Source organism: Ambystoma mexicanum, chromosome 6q, assembly GCF_040938575.1.
Source record: "Ambystoma mexicanum isolate Mex_15411 chromosome 6q, UKY_AmexF1_1, whole genome shotgun sequence".
Taxonomy (NCBI): domain Eukaryota; kingdom Metazoa; phylum Chordata; class Amphibia; order Caudata; family Ambystomatidae; genus Ambystoma; species Ambystoma mexicanum.
The window spans coordinates 21,054,503-21,071,292 of NC_090937.1; the positions used below are offsets into that span (position 1 = coordinate 21,054,503).

General features: G+C 49.0%; 1 protein-coding gene across 2 annotated transcripts in view; it reads left to right on the forward strand.

Annotated features, from left to right (window-relative positions):
- The window catches only part of GPAT3 (glycerol-3-phosphate acyltransferase 3), a 556,310-nt gene that overhangs the window by 118,625 nt on the left and 420,895 nt on the right, over positions 1-16,790 (forward strand). The window lies entirely within an intron of this gene.

Here is a 16,790-nt window from a genome sequence, read left to right on the forward strand (position 1 = left end):
GTCAACTTGATGGGTGATTCCGATCCTCCCCCGGTAGCTGTGGCAATGTTACGGTTGGCGGATAGTATGCTCCGTACGCGTATCCGCAAGTCGTCCCATCGCTTTCTGCATTGCTGTGGGTTGCGGGGTGCGGTCCCCACCGCACTTACCCGCTGTGCCACCAGGGCCCATATGGCCTTCTTGTTCGCAAGTGCCGTCCTGGTCATTTGCGTCGAGAAGACGACGGCAGCATTCTCCTGGAGGGTCTCTGTGAGCACGGTGAGTTCCTCACGGGAGAAGTGGACCTGCCGTTTGCGGTCGCACGCTCATTTTGCTACTTTTCCCATTTTTATTGTTTTCCACTAGGGTGGATGACGGGTTGGGATGTGTCTCAGGGTAGTATTTTTAATGGTTGTGTGGGAATTCTGATTTTATAGGTGTACGGCGTGCTGTTTCCCGTTCCGGGACCATGTTTTTACTTCCGTTTCCGTATATTTACGGTGACCGTATTTTCCGATTGCCGCTCATTACGGTGACCGCTATGATGGGTGGCGGAATTGCACCTAGGGCGCCGTACGACGGCGGTGAGGGGCGTTTTGGGGACATTTCCGCCATCGCGGACTTTGCACTTCCGCCATGGCGTAGTGCTCGTGCCCGATGGGTCGGAATTAGCCGCACTTTACTCCGTCGTGCAATGGCGGAAACGCTATTTACGCTATGGCGGTCAGGTCAGTTACTTTCCGCCAGGGTCGTAATGAGGGCCATAGTGTCCCTATATGCGGATGTTGTTTGTGCGTTCTCCCTCCATCAACTTACCCCCAATACTGGAGGACATCATTCAGTTTGGTCGAATCTCGGACCTTAAAGTGAATTGCTCGAAATCCACTCTTCCCACTCACGGAATGCACTCTCCCTCCTCCTGACACCCTTGGTTTCACATGGGCTCAATCCACATTTACCTACTTGGGGATAGTGGTAACGCGCCAGCAGGTGCTGACCTTCCAGGAAAACTATCAGAAGTACCTCACACACCTGACGGCTAAGGTCCGGGTCTGGGACAAACTCCCGATTTCCCTGGCAGGCAGGATAGGGCTGTTGAAGATGGTGGTGTTGCCCCAGTTGCTTTTCAGGTTCACTAACGTACCCTTGTGGCCAGGGGGGGGGGCTTCTTCCGCGATTTGACCCGGACTGTGAATTCCTTTCTTTGGCACTCGGGTGCGGTCCGCCTAAAAATCCCTACCCTGTCTACCCCCATGACTAACGGGGACTTTGGTGCCCCTGACTTTCTTAAATACTGGCTGGTATCCCAAATACAATATACTTCTTACTCGTTTAATACAACAGACCTTCCCCCTCATGTCCGACTTGAGAAACTTGCGGTCTGCGACCGTGACATCCGCTCCTTGGTGATACAACCCGCTCCCTTGGCACTGGACTCACAGAGCCCGGTTGCCTGCACGTCCATCGCATTGCCGAAGATGTGGAGGCTGGCCGGAACTGCTTACGCCTTCCACGGCAACCTCCCTCTTTGGAATTTCCTCCCGGGGGTCCCGTGGGTTCCACCAGGCACGGTTCGTCGATGGGCGGACGCGGGCTACGAGTTGCTACGTGATGTGTTTGACCAGGGTATATTTGTTGAATGCCCCGATCTCCCATTGCCCTTGAGGAGCGGCCAGAGTGTATGGCTCCAATATACATCCCTCCGCAGGACCCTCAAGCGTAATTACCAAACGTTCCCCGCGTTGCCACCGGACGACCCTGCCATTGAGGAGCTCACCTCCCCCGGGCCCACAAGGGGCAAAATTTCCAGGTTATATACTATGTTACAATCCAGATCTGTCCCGGACTTTGTCAAATTGAAGCGTGCGTGGGAGGTAGACCTTGGTGTTGAAATGTAGGATGAGCGCTGGGCACACCTATGCGAGCGCACACATCGAGTGTCCTTCAACTCCCGGTTTAATCTCCTTCAGTTCAAAGTACTACATAGGTTTTATTACACCCCGATCAGACTACACCGCATGTCCAGTGATCACCCTTCCAGCTGCCCTAGATGCGGCCAGGACGATGCCGACTACATTCACATGATTTGGTCCTGCCCCCGCCTCTCACAGTTTTGGGAGGCAGTTTGCTCTACAGTGTCTGCTGTGCTCGACCATCCCATTGTTCCTTCCCCGGTGCTATGCCTCTTTCATGACCTCCCAGGCCTCTCCCGGGATTCCAAAAAACTAGCTGGCCTCTGCCTGCTTCTTGCGGTGCGCTCCATCCTGCTCTGCTGGCTTCGCCCCTCACCTCCCACGCATGCCCAATGGCTGAGAGCGGTCACGTGGGCCTCGGACTCTGAGGAAGCCTGGTCCGATATGCAACCCACCCACTTCAGGCCTAGGAATATCTGGCTCAGGTTCCGCCCTTATATGTCCGATCTTGTCGCGACACCAGATGCCTCCCCCCCCACCAGCTCGGGTCCTCACCCCTATCATAGTCTTCTGTTACCCTCTCCATGCTGTGATTGTGCCCATTGATTGTGTTATTATATGTAGCAACCTCTGCGCACCTACATTATGTACACTGTATTCATATTGTAATTGCCTGAAGCTGTTCGCCTGTGTTTTGCTGCCACGCTGAATAATAAAAAGAAGTTTAAAAAAAAAAAGAAATTAACCACTGGAGTCTAGTGCTTCTCAGGCACGTCATGATCCCCCTACAACGATTTGTGTCCTAAAGTTAAGTCAAAGTAAAAAAGCGCAAGTCTTCTTTTCAATTGTACATTTTTGGCAGCTACCCAGACAAACAAAAGTAAGCTCTGGTGCTCTACACCCTTTTAATCTTTTAACTGGTTGGTCTTGTGCCTCTGGATCCATGATTCCTTTGTTACACAGGGTGCTGGAGCTAATGGTGGTAATGTTGCAATGGGTGCGAGCCTCCCAATTGTTCCTGCTTCCAATTCCTTCATTTCAAGAGTACATCTTGATTAATCATATGGGATCAATGCATCCAATTTCTCTTCTGGTTTTGTAACCCTGGTACTGCTCAGATACCATATTGCCAGTATGCTGAAGCTTAATGCACTGAAAAAATATCCCTAACACCGATTTGGTGAACATCCCTTCCCTTTTTTTTTGTATACCAAAAGAAACATTGAAGGCCCTTATTCCCTCAGTAGATGAGTAACTAAATCCACATTTGGGTTTACCATTACAGCATCGGAAGTTCAGTCTCTCATTGGGTCCTATTTGGTATCACCACACACTGTGGGCTTTTCTAGCGTGGCAATCTTTGCCTAATGTGCCTTTTCTCTGTCTTTGGTCTTCTGGTATGGAAACATTCTTTTCACCTTAACCTCTGACATTGCTGTATGGGGCATGCTATGTGGTGCGATGGATTGATTTGAAATCACCACCTGACCTTATAATGAAGAGTGTGCGGTTTCTGCAGTATGCTATGTGAGGGGTCAGTAATGCAAGGCTTACAACTGCTTATAGATTTCTCAAAATATGCCATTTTACTAAAGAAATTATATAAATAAAACACCACTGCTACCCTACTCTACAGAGGAATTCTCTAACTGGTCTAAAGACTAAGGGAACATTCTCTAGCATGGGGAAACTGGCCTTCACACTAAAAAATAAACATGCAAAGGAAATTCAATAACAGAATATAATAAACTATATCAACACAATAGCTAAATGGCCTTCTCCTGTCCTGGAATTTCGTGGAATGCACTTTCCTCGTTAAGGAAAAATTGATCTCAATTGCACTTTATTCTGAAACTTAGAGGCCAATTCTCCGGAATAGTTGTGATTATCTCAAGGGCTGGTTTGCTAGCTGCTTCAAGTTGCTCCAGGAGCTTAATAGAACTAAAACACAGATAATACACTTCCCCTACTCTTGGGAAACCTCTGCTCTGGGAGTTAGGCTGTATAAGAACTTGTTAGGTCTTAAATAATTATAAGTTGTACAAGGATATTGCAGGCGTACTTAAAAAAACACGGAACTATACCCATCTACTTAAGTAAATTGCCTAATGCAAATCTGAGGTCGCTGTTCATGCGTTTTCACTTTAATCTGATATTGACTAGGGAAGCCAATTTTGCAAGAAAGTCTCTAAAAAGCAGACCTCGAGGCACTTAATGATTCGCAACAATTGTTTAGGGAAATATGCGCCTGACAGATTTCATTTTAGGCATCATTGCTTCACTGGCTCATTCGTTGCTCTGTCCATTAGTATACTTGGATTCTTGGGTCTCCTTGATGGTAAGATGAAACTTTTATTTTGCTGGACTGATTAAATTGATGGTATTCCATCTCACCCCGTAAAATCTTATACCCTCTTCTTCCCTCACATATGAAGAATTTGAAGGAGTGAGGGGGGGAGAGGATGAAAAGTTGCTAAAGGTAGGTGGGAGAAGAGTGTCGAAACAGATAAGCTGGAACATGGGAGGGGAGAAGAGGAAAGGGTGGGGGTCGGGGGGGGTCTAGGCAGTAGAGAGGAAGAGAGACTAGGAAAAGGCAGGGAGGAGCAGAAGGGAACGAAGAAGTAAGGGGAGAAAAAAGGGGACACACACATACCAGCACCAGTAATGATTAGCCGTCATTTGGGGGAATATTACAGTGGGGGTACCTCTTAGGGTGGATGAAATAAGATGGATCAGGCCTCCACCTTTTATGCCTTCCCATGGTAGAGCGAATACTCTAGACAGAAGGGGTTGCCCATCTCTAGTGCTCAAGCTGACTTTCGGTGTGTTTGGGGGAGGGGAAATCATGGAAGCCTGGGCTGGAGTGGAGGGGGCACACTGGAGATTTGAGAGACCAACTAGAAGAACCCTTTTTATCACATTATCACCCTAAACCACCTCATAACATAAACTCAACAGTTGGTTAATAAAAGCCCTTGAAACATCTATCACATTTGTGAATTTCTTAAGGCTCTCTGACACTATATTGTGACGAACAGTGGACATAATTCCATCCAGGAACAGCACTTCGTAACTTGCACTATATTAAGTAAGCCTATTCCTTCAGGGTGAAAATGTGTAGTTGCTTGCCACTAGCTAGGCATAAAATGTCATTCGCCCCTCAGTTCTCCAGATGCACAAAGTACACTGTGTCTTGCTCACCAAGTGTCAGTTATCGCAAGCCAATGGCTAGTGTTGAGACCAAATGTTCAGGTCTGCTTATTTCTCACTTGAAAAGCAATAACCATTGTGGGCTGACACATCTCTGTAACAGTACTCCCAGCCCCCTCTCCAGGCAACTATTCCTATAGTCTAAATCTCTAGACACCCCTGTCTTCGGTCGAGGTCAGTGACCGTCATGTCCTACTTTAGCTTCCTGAGGTTCCTTCTGGACCAGGTCAAGCAAAGCTGTGGCATCGTCTGAAATAGAAAATCATCCAACCTCCTGAAAACTTGAGCTTAGAAGGAAAATGAAGACTTGATCTAAACCCCTGTTTTAAAAGTGCTTCCACGGAGTTCAAAATAAATACTCTGTTTCTTGCATTTAACGATGGCTTTTGGGATCTCGATTTCTCAAAGATTGCATCCCTTTGCAATCTGCTCCCCACCCTAACCACTGCAGTGCCTCCAACCTCCCCTTTGTGCTCTTGAACCCCTGTACCCCATCTCTTTCCCACCATCCTATGGCTTAAAACGATGATTGGTGGTGAAGAATTAGCACCTTAAGCAATATTATTCTGTAGCCACTTGCTACAAATAGCTTTCTAGTCCAAACAAGCCACCCGCTCATGAAACCCAACCCACCTTATTGGGGACGTTCGGAATATGTTTTACAGCTTCTCCAGTCAGTAAACCTTACTCTGTTTTCTGTGACCATGCTGGAGATCTATTCAGATTTAGATCTGGCACAAAATCTGCCACCCCAACTGCTAAATGGGAAGTGAATCTGGGGTCAATCAGCCACCCCCCCAGTCTGTTCCCTATGCCTGTGACGATCCTGGGTCAAAGGAGTCAGATTTCTTATTTTCTGGTGCGAGTGGTTGTGAGACCTATTGACCCAGCGCCACACTGAAAAGAAATAAAATGCAAGCTCACAGCCTTAGCCATGGAAATTAACCTTTAAATTAAAGCTCCTAAAAGAAGCTCTCTAGTGCAGTCCAGGGGTGTTGCTAGGTCTGGAAAAGACCCGGGGCTTCGCTGATGTCAGAACTGTCGGGACTGGGGGCTAGCTAGCCTTTTGGTTGTAGCTCCTGAGATTCGATCCGGGGCTACAACCAAAAGACCAGGGGCTAGAGCCCCCTTAGCCGCCCCCTAGCAACGCCTCTGGTGCAGTCCAAAGCCTGGAATAAACAGAGGGATCACTTGAATGCATGGCAGCGTTGACCTGCACCAAAATCCATAATACCAATAATTGCTCTCCTCTAAAAACAGCAGGCTGGTGTTTAAAAATGCACCTTTGTACAAACAGCAGCCTGGCTTCAGCATCGATCATCTCCACATGGAACAAGCCGGTGAGTGCTAATTGCACTGACTTCTTACCGGCACAACCAGTGAATTTAGGATCAGGGTAGTTATCTTATGTTGATTTATATCCTGCACTGCTACCACCCAGGCACAGTCTCCAGGCGCTCACGTGGCTCTGCATGAAAGAGGACATGGTTGGTTAGTGTGGGTAGAGTGATAGGATAGGTCCAGAACCAGCAACAACTGGCATTTGTATGTGTTGGCTTGCAGATGGTTGATTGCCTGCACTGGCTTGTTTTATCCGTACGGGTAAGGCTCAATACCCGGGTAGTTTTCTATGTGAAGGTTTGTTATTTTAGGGATGTGTCTGTGTGTTTGATGTGATAAGTAGATTGGCTGGTATTTAGGATGTGGTTGTGTGCACTGGCTTGTTGTAGCCGTATGGGCAAGATCCAGTGTCAGGGATTGTATGTTGTATGCGAGTCATACTTATGTTGGGTGTGTGTGTATAATTTGGCTAGCCCAGTGGGCGTGTATAGTATTTGACTGTATTGGACGGAAGCAGGAGCGGGCGGTTAGTACATTGGCTACTCTCTAAGTTCTTCTAGGTGGCTAATTTTACACAATTCTATCTAATGTGAAGCATAACTAAACTTCACAATCCCATCTAGTTATACACATGGTTAATTTCGCCATCTATCTAACAGTGACTTGTGGTTCACAGATCTAAGTGTAACGCATGGCTAATGTTCACAAACCTAACAGTGACGGGCGGTTAATCTCTGCAAGTCTAAGTTTGATGCATGGCTAGTCCTTGTAATTGCTAAATGCAGAATATTGCTACCCCACACAATTAGGCCAGGTGCAGAATGTGTCTACCTTACACGATTAGGCTAAATGCAAGATATGGCTGACTAACACAATTGTAGTGAGGAGATCCACCTGCTGAGTGGGTGAAAACACAGATACCAACACTGAGGAGGCTAGACTGGCATAGGAGTGCTCTGCCCCATGACTATCTTAATCTTCAAGTTTGAATAATGGGAACGGACTCCGTCTACTTGGTTTGGAGGCTGGGTGATGCTGAAGAGAGCCAATACACGCAGCTCAAAGTCTGCAGACTGAGCAGCCATCATCTTTGGCTGCAGTCCCTGCCTTCGCCCTCCCACCCACAAACCCCTACTAAGGCTATTTAATGTGTTGACAATCTTGGGGAAATAAGATCATAATTACGCACTGGAAGGAGGCTTCCCTTTTCACCAGTGCTGGAACCTGATTTGTAAGATGCACAGGCTCGAAATTGCCTTTTTTCAGGAGAGGTTGTGGCCCTGTTTAGGAGTCCTTCATTGTGGGATTGTTTTGAATTGCTTTAAAAGACAAGTGGACCTATTAGAATGACCTTCAGCATACAATCTAGCCACTTAATGCAATATTATGAGGTTTACAAACCCCAATGAGATTACATGAAAATGTTATTTGGAATGATTTACTCAATGTGCATTAATGTCTACAGTATTCTTAAACTCATATTAATTTGTTAATCTATGTATTGTTGCATTCATTGTGTATATGTTACCGTAGCACTATATATAATGTTATAATTGTTTGTGTTGACTGTTCTTTCCATAAATGTAGATCTTCATTTATTATTTAATTATAGTAATTGTTAATGATTAAACTCTGTCACATATTGCACTAGATTATGTGGTATGCATCTATGTATGGGATGCATACACCACTATCCCAGTTAGTAAGCAACAAAATGCTGTAAATAGGGGGCACACCCAAGGGTTTTATGTCTGTCCCAGGGATAGCAGCGAGATGTAGCATTGGAAGGGGAAAAGTAGGGTTGAGTGGAGTGATCATCAGTTGGCGAGAGTTTCCTGCTGTGTTGGACATCGGGGGACAGTCTGATCAGTGTTGGTAACTTGTTCTAGCGAATCATTGTGTAAAATGCCTGGATTCCAGCTTTTGCATTTCTTTGTTTCAGGCCAAGTCCTGGCCTGTCTTCCTCGTGGGCTGACCTTAGATACTTTTGGATCTTTGCTGGGTTCTGATCAGACTTTCTTTGTGATTACTGTGTGTCTCGTCAATGTTCCCCTGACCTGACTTTCTGTGCCCCCTACAGCACATGGAGGCCTGCAGGTGTGTTGCGCTTTAAAAACGTAATAATAATAATAATGTGGTGATGTCATGGCTTCTGTTCCACTGGGCTGGTGGATTTCTCAGCAAGTAGTGGCAATTTGGTTGTGACTGTTTGGTAGGTGATGCAGGCTGTCTTGAGACATTATGCATGCTTGGAGGGGTAGTCAGGATAGCTCCTTGGGGATGAGGGTGGTGTGGCTGAAGTTTCTTAGTCCTATGATGCTGGCATCTTGCACTCTTGTGAGATGAGCTTTTTGCCACCCTCCAGATGAGAGATGACCAGACCTTGGGCAGTGGTTCTGATGCTCATGGTGACAGGTTTCGAAATTAAGAGTGCATAGGCAAGAGCTACAAGCAGGTCCTGGGTATCCACCATTTGTCAGTGACCAGGAGCTACCCCAGGTGGGACAAGGAGCTAGAGTATTCCACAAATCTAACCTCCACATAACGTGTAAACGTGTGTACATTATTTATAACCCCTTATGCTTTAAATGTGTTATACATTTGTTCAAGTGTACCGTAATGTTTGTTTATAAATTCTACCAAACACATAGTTAAATTCACATGGGGTGTGAGGTGTCTGTCTGATAGGTTGGCCTGGGGAGCCAATTCCTGGGACATGTTGGTATCAAGCTAGCCAGGCTCTTACTGGCTACAAGCAGGAGTTAAATCGCTCCCAACTCCTCCAATTTCGAACCCTGTGGCGAGGATGAAGAGCTTGCATTTGTGTGAAAACATGCTCTGATACCATGCTGTTTGAATCTTTGATTTACTTCAGACTGTAGTCTATTCCTTTCTTGTTTATCCCATCATTTGTATTCTTGTTTGTGATATTTAATAATTATCTGCATATAGTATTATTTTTTTGTTTTATCCTTTTGTGAACAATGCAATGCCTCATACTTTGGTTCACAAATGAAATTAGACCACCTATTCCATGTAAAAATATTATTTTAGTGAAATGTTGGCATCAAGCTATGAAATGCCACCATACAAAATTACATGTTGGTCACCTTGCAACCAGCATTGGTCTGAACTATGGTCAAAGCAACTCCGATTTGAATTCCCTAAAGCAGTGCAGACTAACAGTGATTTGTGTTAGGTTTCTTTACCAACTGAAAACAGACCTTGCTTTTTATGACTAATCTCATAGTTTAAATAAAAGAAAATGATAAATGAATTCCTCAGCATGTGTGCAGTAACATTTGTTTGAGTTGGATCCTCTTCAGTTCTTTGAGATCTGCATTTGGCAAAATCCTTCATATGAATTTGATGCACAAGATCTTTGGAGGAAAGGGTTACAACTGGTCTAGGTGTTTGACGTTACTTTCATTTAGTAATTCCCATATTGTTGGGAAATCCTGCTTCCTCTAGTCCTCTCCATCCGATCATCCTCTGGCCAAGACTCAAATGCTCTACTGGTTTCGGACAAACTAAAAGGTTATGCACATTGTTCAGAATCTGCGGCTTTGCCTTCTAATGGATTAATAACATTTAACATATTTGAGCTGTGGTAGACTGTCGGTCCCTTGTCAAACCCAGGATTTCAATTGGTGCTCCTTCATGTAATAGGAGATACGGGTAAAAGAGCATTTTTATCCAGTTCAATAATGACCTACATTTGAATGTATGTCATGTACACTTTAACAGGCCGATTCATGTAATTCCTCACAAAATTGTCGCGCGCGGCTGGCGCACAGCGTGCTTGTGCGAATGTCTGCGCCAGCCACGTGCGATAAAATCAATTTCTGCGCACAGCGTATTCATGGATTCTCGCCTCCAAAAGCAGACGTGGCGCAGCGACCCTGCAGCAGCACAAGTTACGCCCCCAAGAACGCCCTCGCGCAAGGAAAAGCCATCAAGATCGCAAAACCTTCGCAAAGGGCTGCGCCAACACTGTACCAGTTTACCGGACTGGCAAACAGCAAACGCAAAGCGGGGAACGCGTATTACGGGTGTCGGGAACACGCATGTGCGAGAAGATTCACACGCGATAGGTCCTGGGGGAGCGTGTATTTCAGGGGTGCGTGAGAAGTTCCACGCGCGATTGCCCTGGGCGCGTGTATTTCAGTGGTGCGCGGGAAGTTCCACACGCGATTGGCCTGGGTGCGTGTATTTCAGGGGTGCGCGAGAAGTTCCACACGCGATTGGCCTGGGCGCGTGTATTTCAGGGGTGCGCGAGAAGTTCCACACGCGATTGCCCTGGGCGCATGTATTTCAGGGGTGCGCAGGAAGTTCCACACGCGATTGGCCTGGGCGCGTGTATTTCAGGGGTGCGCAAGAAGTTTCACACGCGATTGGGCTGCGTGCGGGTATTTCAGGGGTGCGCGGGAAGTTTCACACGCGATTTCAGCAGGGTACGTGTATTTCAGGGGTGCCGGGGAGTGATTTGGCAGTGTGGGTCCTCCCAGGTGTGCCCTGTACACCCTCCACGGCCCCTGCAGGCAGCCCACACCACAGGGGACTACCCTGCATCCCTGGTCATGTCCCGCAGGCAGCCCACCCAACATGGGCATGCCCCCCAGCAAAGGCACATGTCTCCTTGCACTAATGATCACCAACTCATGTCCCCTTGCACTCCCACCCCCAGCATTGCGGGGCACATGCCAGCAGGCCCCCACTCATGTCCCACTCATGTCCCCACCACCCCCACCCCCCAGCACTGTGGGGCACCTGCCAGCAGGCCCCCACCCATGTCCAACTCATGTTCCCCACCACCCCCACCCCCCCAGCACTGTGGGGCACCTGCCAGCAGGCCCCAACTCATGTTCCCCAGCCAACATGTCATTACAATCTAGATCCCTGGTCCCTATGGTCAGCCTCCAAATGCAAAATACCCACCCGAGTATTGCATCCACCCACTCAGAAATGGCAATTACATGACAGAACACCAATTGCAAGTTTCGAAACAAACACATGTCCCTCACATACACCCAATGGGTGTCAGTGAATCTCAAAACCCATATCATGATATGCATGAAACCAATGAGATGATACTACACATTGAAGTTCGATAAAAAAATATGTATTAAAGGAAACATAAATAGATTCAAAAATAAAGAAACAGAAATGGGAATGTACAAAAATGAAAAGAAGCATGTCCGTGAAAAAAAGCAAAACCAAAAATCATAATCCAAAGTAATGGTGTCCAAAGTCACTGTCCACAAAAGAAAATCCAATGGGAAATAATAATTGAAAGCCATTGCTCCATGGGTAAATTGTGAAAGAAAAATAAAATCCAACAGTGAACTATGTACAGACGAACAAGCCAGGGTCCATTATCCCAACAAAAGAAATGAAACCTATCTAACAACACTAACTAACAAAATAAACTATATACAAAAATGTGGCCTATGTCCAAAAGGTCCAGAATAAATCAAAAAACAAAGGAAACCTAACACTACCTACATAACGATGTACAAGGGCAGCGGGCTAGTCTGACGGCTCACTTTTGGATGTCCCGGCCCAGGGCATCATCGAACTCCTGCTCAATGTCCTGGAGGTGGTCCTCCTCCATGGCCCTGAGGGTCCGCAGGGCCGTCGACGTGTCCACCTCCAACCCCCTGCGGATTGCCTCGAGGCACTCGGCCCGCCTCAGGGCCCTCCGCATGGAGTTCTCCGCCCTGACCATTGTGAGCCGTGCCTCTTCCGCCCGCTGCCTCTCCGCATCTATGGCGTGGCCCAACCGCTGCCACACGGAAGACACTCTCTGTCCTGGGTCCTCCTGCCCTCCGGCCGATGCCTGCCCCTCCGATGTTGAAGGCCCCGAGCCTTCATGGCTCCCACCACGTTGCTGCTGTGCCTCTGCCCGTGCACTGCCTCCTGCTGCCTGCACATCCTCCGCCAGCTGGGGTGCAGTCGTTGATGTGGCCACCCCTGCTGGACGTCCGACTCCCGACTGTGGCAGGGATGCCTCCTCCACCAGCCTGGCCGCACCGTCAGAGGCAGCTCCACAGGGCACCCAGGTGACTGATGTGTGGGAAGATGGCACGGAGGACGACTGGCGCGTAGGGGGTTCAGTTGAGGGGGTCGTAGCAAGCCCCATCAAACGGAGGAATCCGGCCTGGGTGACCTGTCCCAGCAGGCTGACGTGGTCAACGAGCCATTCGAGATGACGTGCAGTCTCCTCATGAAAAGACTGCAGGTCACCTCGCATGGCCCGTTGATGCAACGCCACACCAGTCAGGACAGGCTCAACCCGGACCCGGATAGCCAAGTCCGCAGGCAGAGGAAGGCCAGTTGTCGTTTGCTCATCCCCTGCCTGAAAACAGGTCTGGACGTAGGCATCCCTGCTGGTGCAAGATGATGCAGGGACAGGATCAGGGACAGGATTGCACACAGGCACCTCCGCGGCGGCCTGTGCTGCCTCCTGTCCCTGGTCCTGCACTGCACCACTAGCACCAGTGGGATCCCCACCTTCAGACCCCGTCTCTGTTGCTTGCACGGCCTCCTCCTCCACCAAACCCCCCACCAACCTGGATGACTCCGTGCCATCTTCCCCCCGTTCGGCCCTGTGGGGTCCCAGCTGCCCCTTCTGCTGCCGAGGAGTCCAACTCCAACCTCCGCCTCTTGGACCTCCCCCCGGCAGCTGCGGCCTGGGACGCGGCACCGGACGACTCACTCCCCGACAAGATGACAACATGGGAGGGGAGCCGGGCCTTGCGTCTCCGGCTGGCGGTGGGATCCCCGCCGCTGTGCTCCACAGCACCTTCTCCGCCCTCTTCATCAGTTGACGCTGCAGACAGGGAGAAATAAAACACAGGCATTAGGGCACTATACAATGGACACATACACACATGACAGTTGTACATGAGTGGCATTGGCAAACCTCAGACATGCCATCACAATCCCCAACACACGTCATTTCAACTCGCACACATGAGCCATACCACAGCCATATCGCAACTGCCAGCACCATCCATACCCATACAATAGCATGAGCAGGCAAAGCTGAGCCAGACATCACATGCAACACAGGAAGTGCACCACACATGTACACACACCACCACACTTGCATGCATGTGTACACCTCTGCCAAGTGTCGCAGTGTACAGATGGGCATCGATGTCACATCTGCCAATCAGGCTTCCACATCCCGCTGTCACATGCATCCATGTTGCATCACTGTTGCACCCTTGTCAAATACACACAAATGCACATGTACACAGTGCTGATACATGCAGCTGAAAACAACATAGATGTGTGACATCACGGACATGTCTACTTACATACACATTCATCCAAACATGTGTGCCCACACAACTGCATCTGGCATGCAAGCCTACACACACATGCACCATCCATGTCTCACACATTACAGCCCTCGCATGTGTTAGCCCCACGGCCCTGTACACCCCCACCCATACTCGACCCCATACAAACAGATGTGCAACCTGCACACTACTGAAACATCACCACACGCACAGCTCACAATCAGGATGCATGTACACTTGCCGCTCGACTCCAGACGGGTCTGCCTCTCAAGGACCTGGACGTGGAGCGCTGGGGATATGCGTTCCAGGACCCTCATCGGAACTTCTGACAGTGGCCCCGGCGCCCCTTGGCATCCGCTGCCTTCAAGAGGCGCCGGGCCTTGTTCAGGGTCCTGGACCTGAAGTCCTCCCAGCGCTTCTTGACATGTTGGAAGTTGCGGACTGCCACCCCCTCCGCGTTGATGGCAGTCACGATGTCAGTCCAGATCCGAGTCCGTCCTTCCTTGTCGGCACGGGAACTTCCGAAGAGGGGATCATACTGCCCCAGGACTTGCTCCACCAGGACACCAACTTCGGTGGCACTGAAGCTGGTGCCCCTCTGCCTCTCTGGCCGGGGGTTGTCAGTGGTGCCAGATGTTGCAGTGCCCGACATGACAACCCCAGAGGCAGGAGTGGGTGGGCAAGTGGGTCCTAGGGCTGGGCTGTGGAGCAATGGAATCCCAGTCGGGAGTCTTCGGTTCCAGCAGGGGTGGTCACAGCAACAGCACCCCTGGCTGATGTGCAGGCAGCAAATGGCAGGGCACGTGGGCAGCAGGCAGTCAGGCAGCAGCAGATGGCAGGTGGGAGCGTGCTCGGGGCTCTGGGGGGCAGTAGTTCGGCCTTCTGGGCAGGAGCGTGGTCTTCCGTGTGCTTACGCGTGGCCAGCTTGATACGGAGTGATTTGGCACGTGAAAATTCTGCACGTCAGCGTGTGAATCGAGAGGAAAGGCCCTTAGCGCGTAAGCGCGTCAGCACGCATACGCGATTCCATTGGACTAAAGGCCCTTAGCGCGTATGCGTGTCTGTGACGTATCTCGCACGGGCGTTGCTTTTCGTGGGGTGCGGTGCGTGTGTCTTGCAGGCGTTGGGGTTCACACGCTATTACTTCACAGCGGGTGGGTGTTGGCTACGTGTTCTTCTACACGCAAGGCAGACGGTGAGTGGTACCCTGCTCCCCCAGGCCCGATCGCGTGTGAAACCACGCGCGAGCCCCTGAAATACACGTACCCCACCCCCCCAGGCCCGATCGCGTGTAAAACCACCCGCGAGCCCCTGAAATACACGTACCCCACTCCCCCAGGCCCGATCGCGTGTGAAAATACCCACGAGCCCCTGAAATACACGCGCCCAGGCCAATCGCGTGTGAGAAACTTCTCGCGCACCCCTGAAATACACGCGCCCAGGCCAATCGTGTGTGGAACTTCTCGCGCACCTCTGAAATACACGCACACGCTCCCCCAGGCCCGATCGCGTGTGGAACTTCTCGCGCACCTCTGAAATACACGCGCCCAGGCCAATCGCGTGTGGAACTTCTCGCGCACCTCTGAAATACACGCACACGCTCCCCCAGGCCCGATCGCGTGTGGGCCTTCTCGCGCGTGTAGGACTTTGGCACACATCTTTTTTCCTGCGCAGGGACGCTACCGCCTGCTTTCGTGTGGCAGACATGTATGGGCCTGTGCGCGTCTTTGGCCGTGCGCTGTTTTTCCCTATTCGATTCCATGAATACGTGTTGTAGGCGAGCGTGTGGGCGTTCTGCGCACTTGCCTCCTGTACTTCCCCCATGACGCCCACATTTCCACGAGTTGTTCCCCATTCTGCGTGTGACGCCCCGTGTTACGCCTACTTTTGTTATGTGCACCGCGCTATGTGCGAATTCGCTGTGGCCTTATCGCACGGCGTTCGATGACCTGTGCGCCAGCGTGCACCGCGCACTTTTTCAGCGCACATCCCACATTTTGCGCGTGCACGGACTTCCATGAATTGATATGCGATGTTTTCTGTGCGATAATCGCACTTGCACTGCGATGTTCGCTATTTCACTGCGAATCGCACGTTTTCGCACGCGTGCGCCGTTTTTTCGGCGCACATTAATTACATGAATCGGCCTGTAAATGTCCAACTAACCAACTGACTGCAACTGACTGCATACTGAAATCCATATTTGCAACGATAACATTGAAGGATGTTTCCCACGGGCTGTCCGGGCAGAATGCTCCCATTCTGTAGCTGATTTTGTTTTGAGAAGTGGATATTTTGGTTGTCTGGTGTTATTGACCACCCATCATATTTGTTTGTAAAGCTTGGAATTACCCTACCACATATTTTTTTTTCGTTCTTTTTTTTTCTTTTTTAAGAGGGCACCCAAATTGTCCTCCTTTGTAAATCTAATAACCAGGTAGAGAAAAACACGGTCTCTTTCTAATCCACAGGAAGACTTCAGTTTCTAGTGAATTTGTGCGTTTCACCTTATATGTTTGTGTTGCTGAGGTAAATCTTAAAATTTGCTGAGCAGACGTTGGATGCTAAAGGGGGTTCTTGCATCGCCCAATCATCCACAATTAGTTGTATACAAGGACTTGTGCAATTATGTTTTGGTGCGTCTGCCGTCATAGACTGTTCTTGAAGTGCTTAATTGTTCATGAGTTTGACCAAGAAAATATAAACAGCGGGCGAAGACACACAGCTTTAAGGTTCCCGTTTTTGTAAACAGAAAGAAGAACATAAAAGGAACAAAGGGATAGCTGCACATTTTAAAGGAGAGTGATCACTTGATCACGTTGTTCAAAGAATGTTTTTTCAACGTTTTTAAATGAAGAAACAAGCAAATAGTCAAATTGAATATGAAAGTTTTATACTGTAAGCAAGTTGCTCAACAGAGCAAACAGACATATATACATGTGAATGTCATTATATAGAAAATCGAAAGAGATTAAAGCTTGAAGGCAATCTTAAACCCAAAACTTCACATTATAAAATAAAAATAAAAATGTTAAAC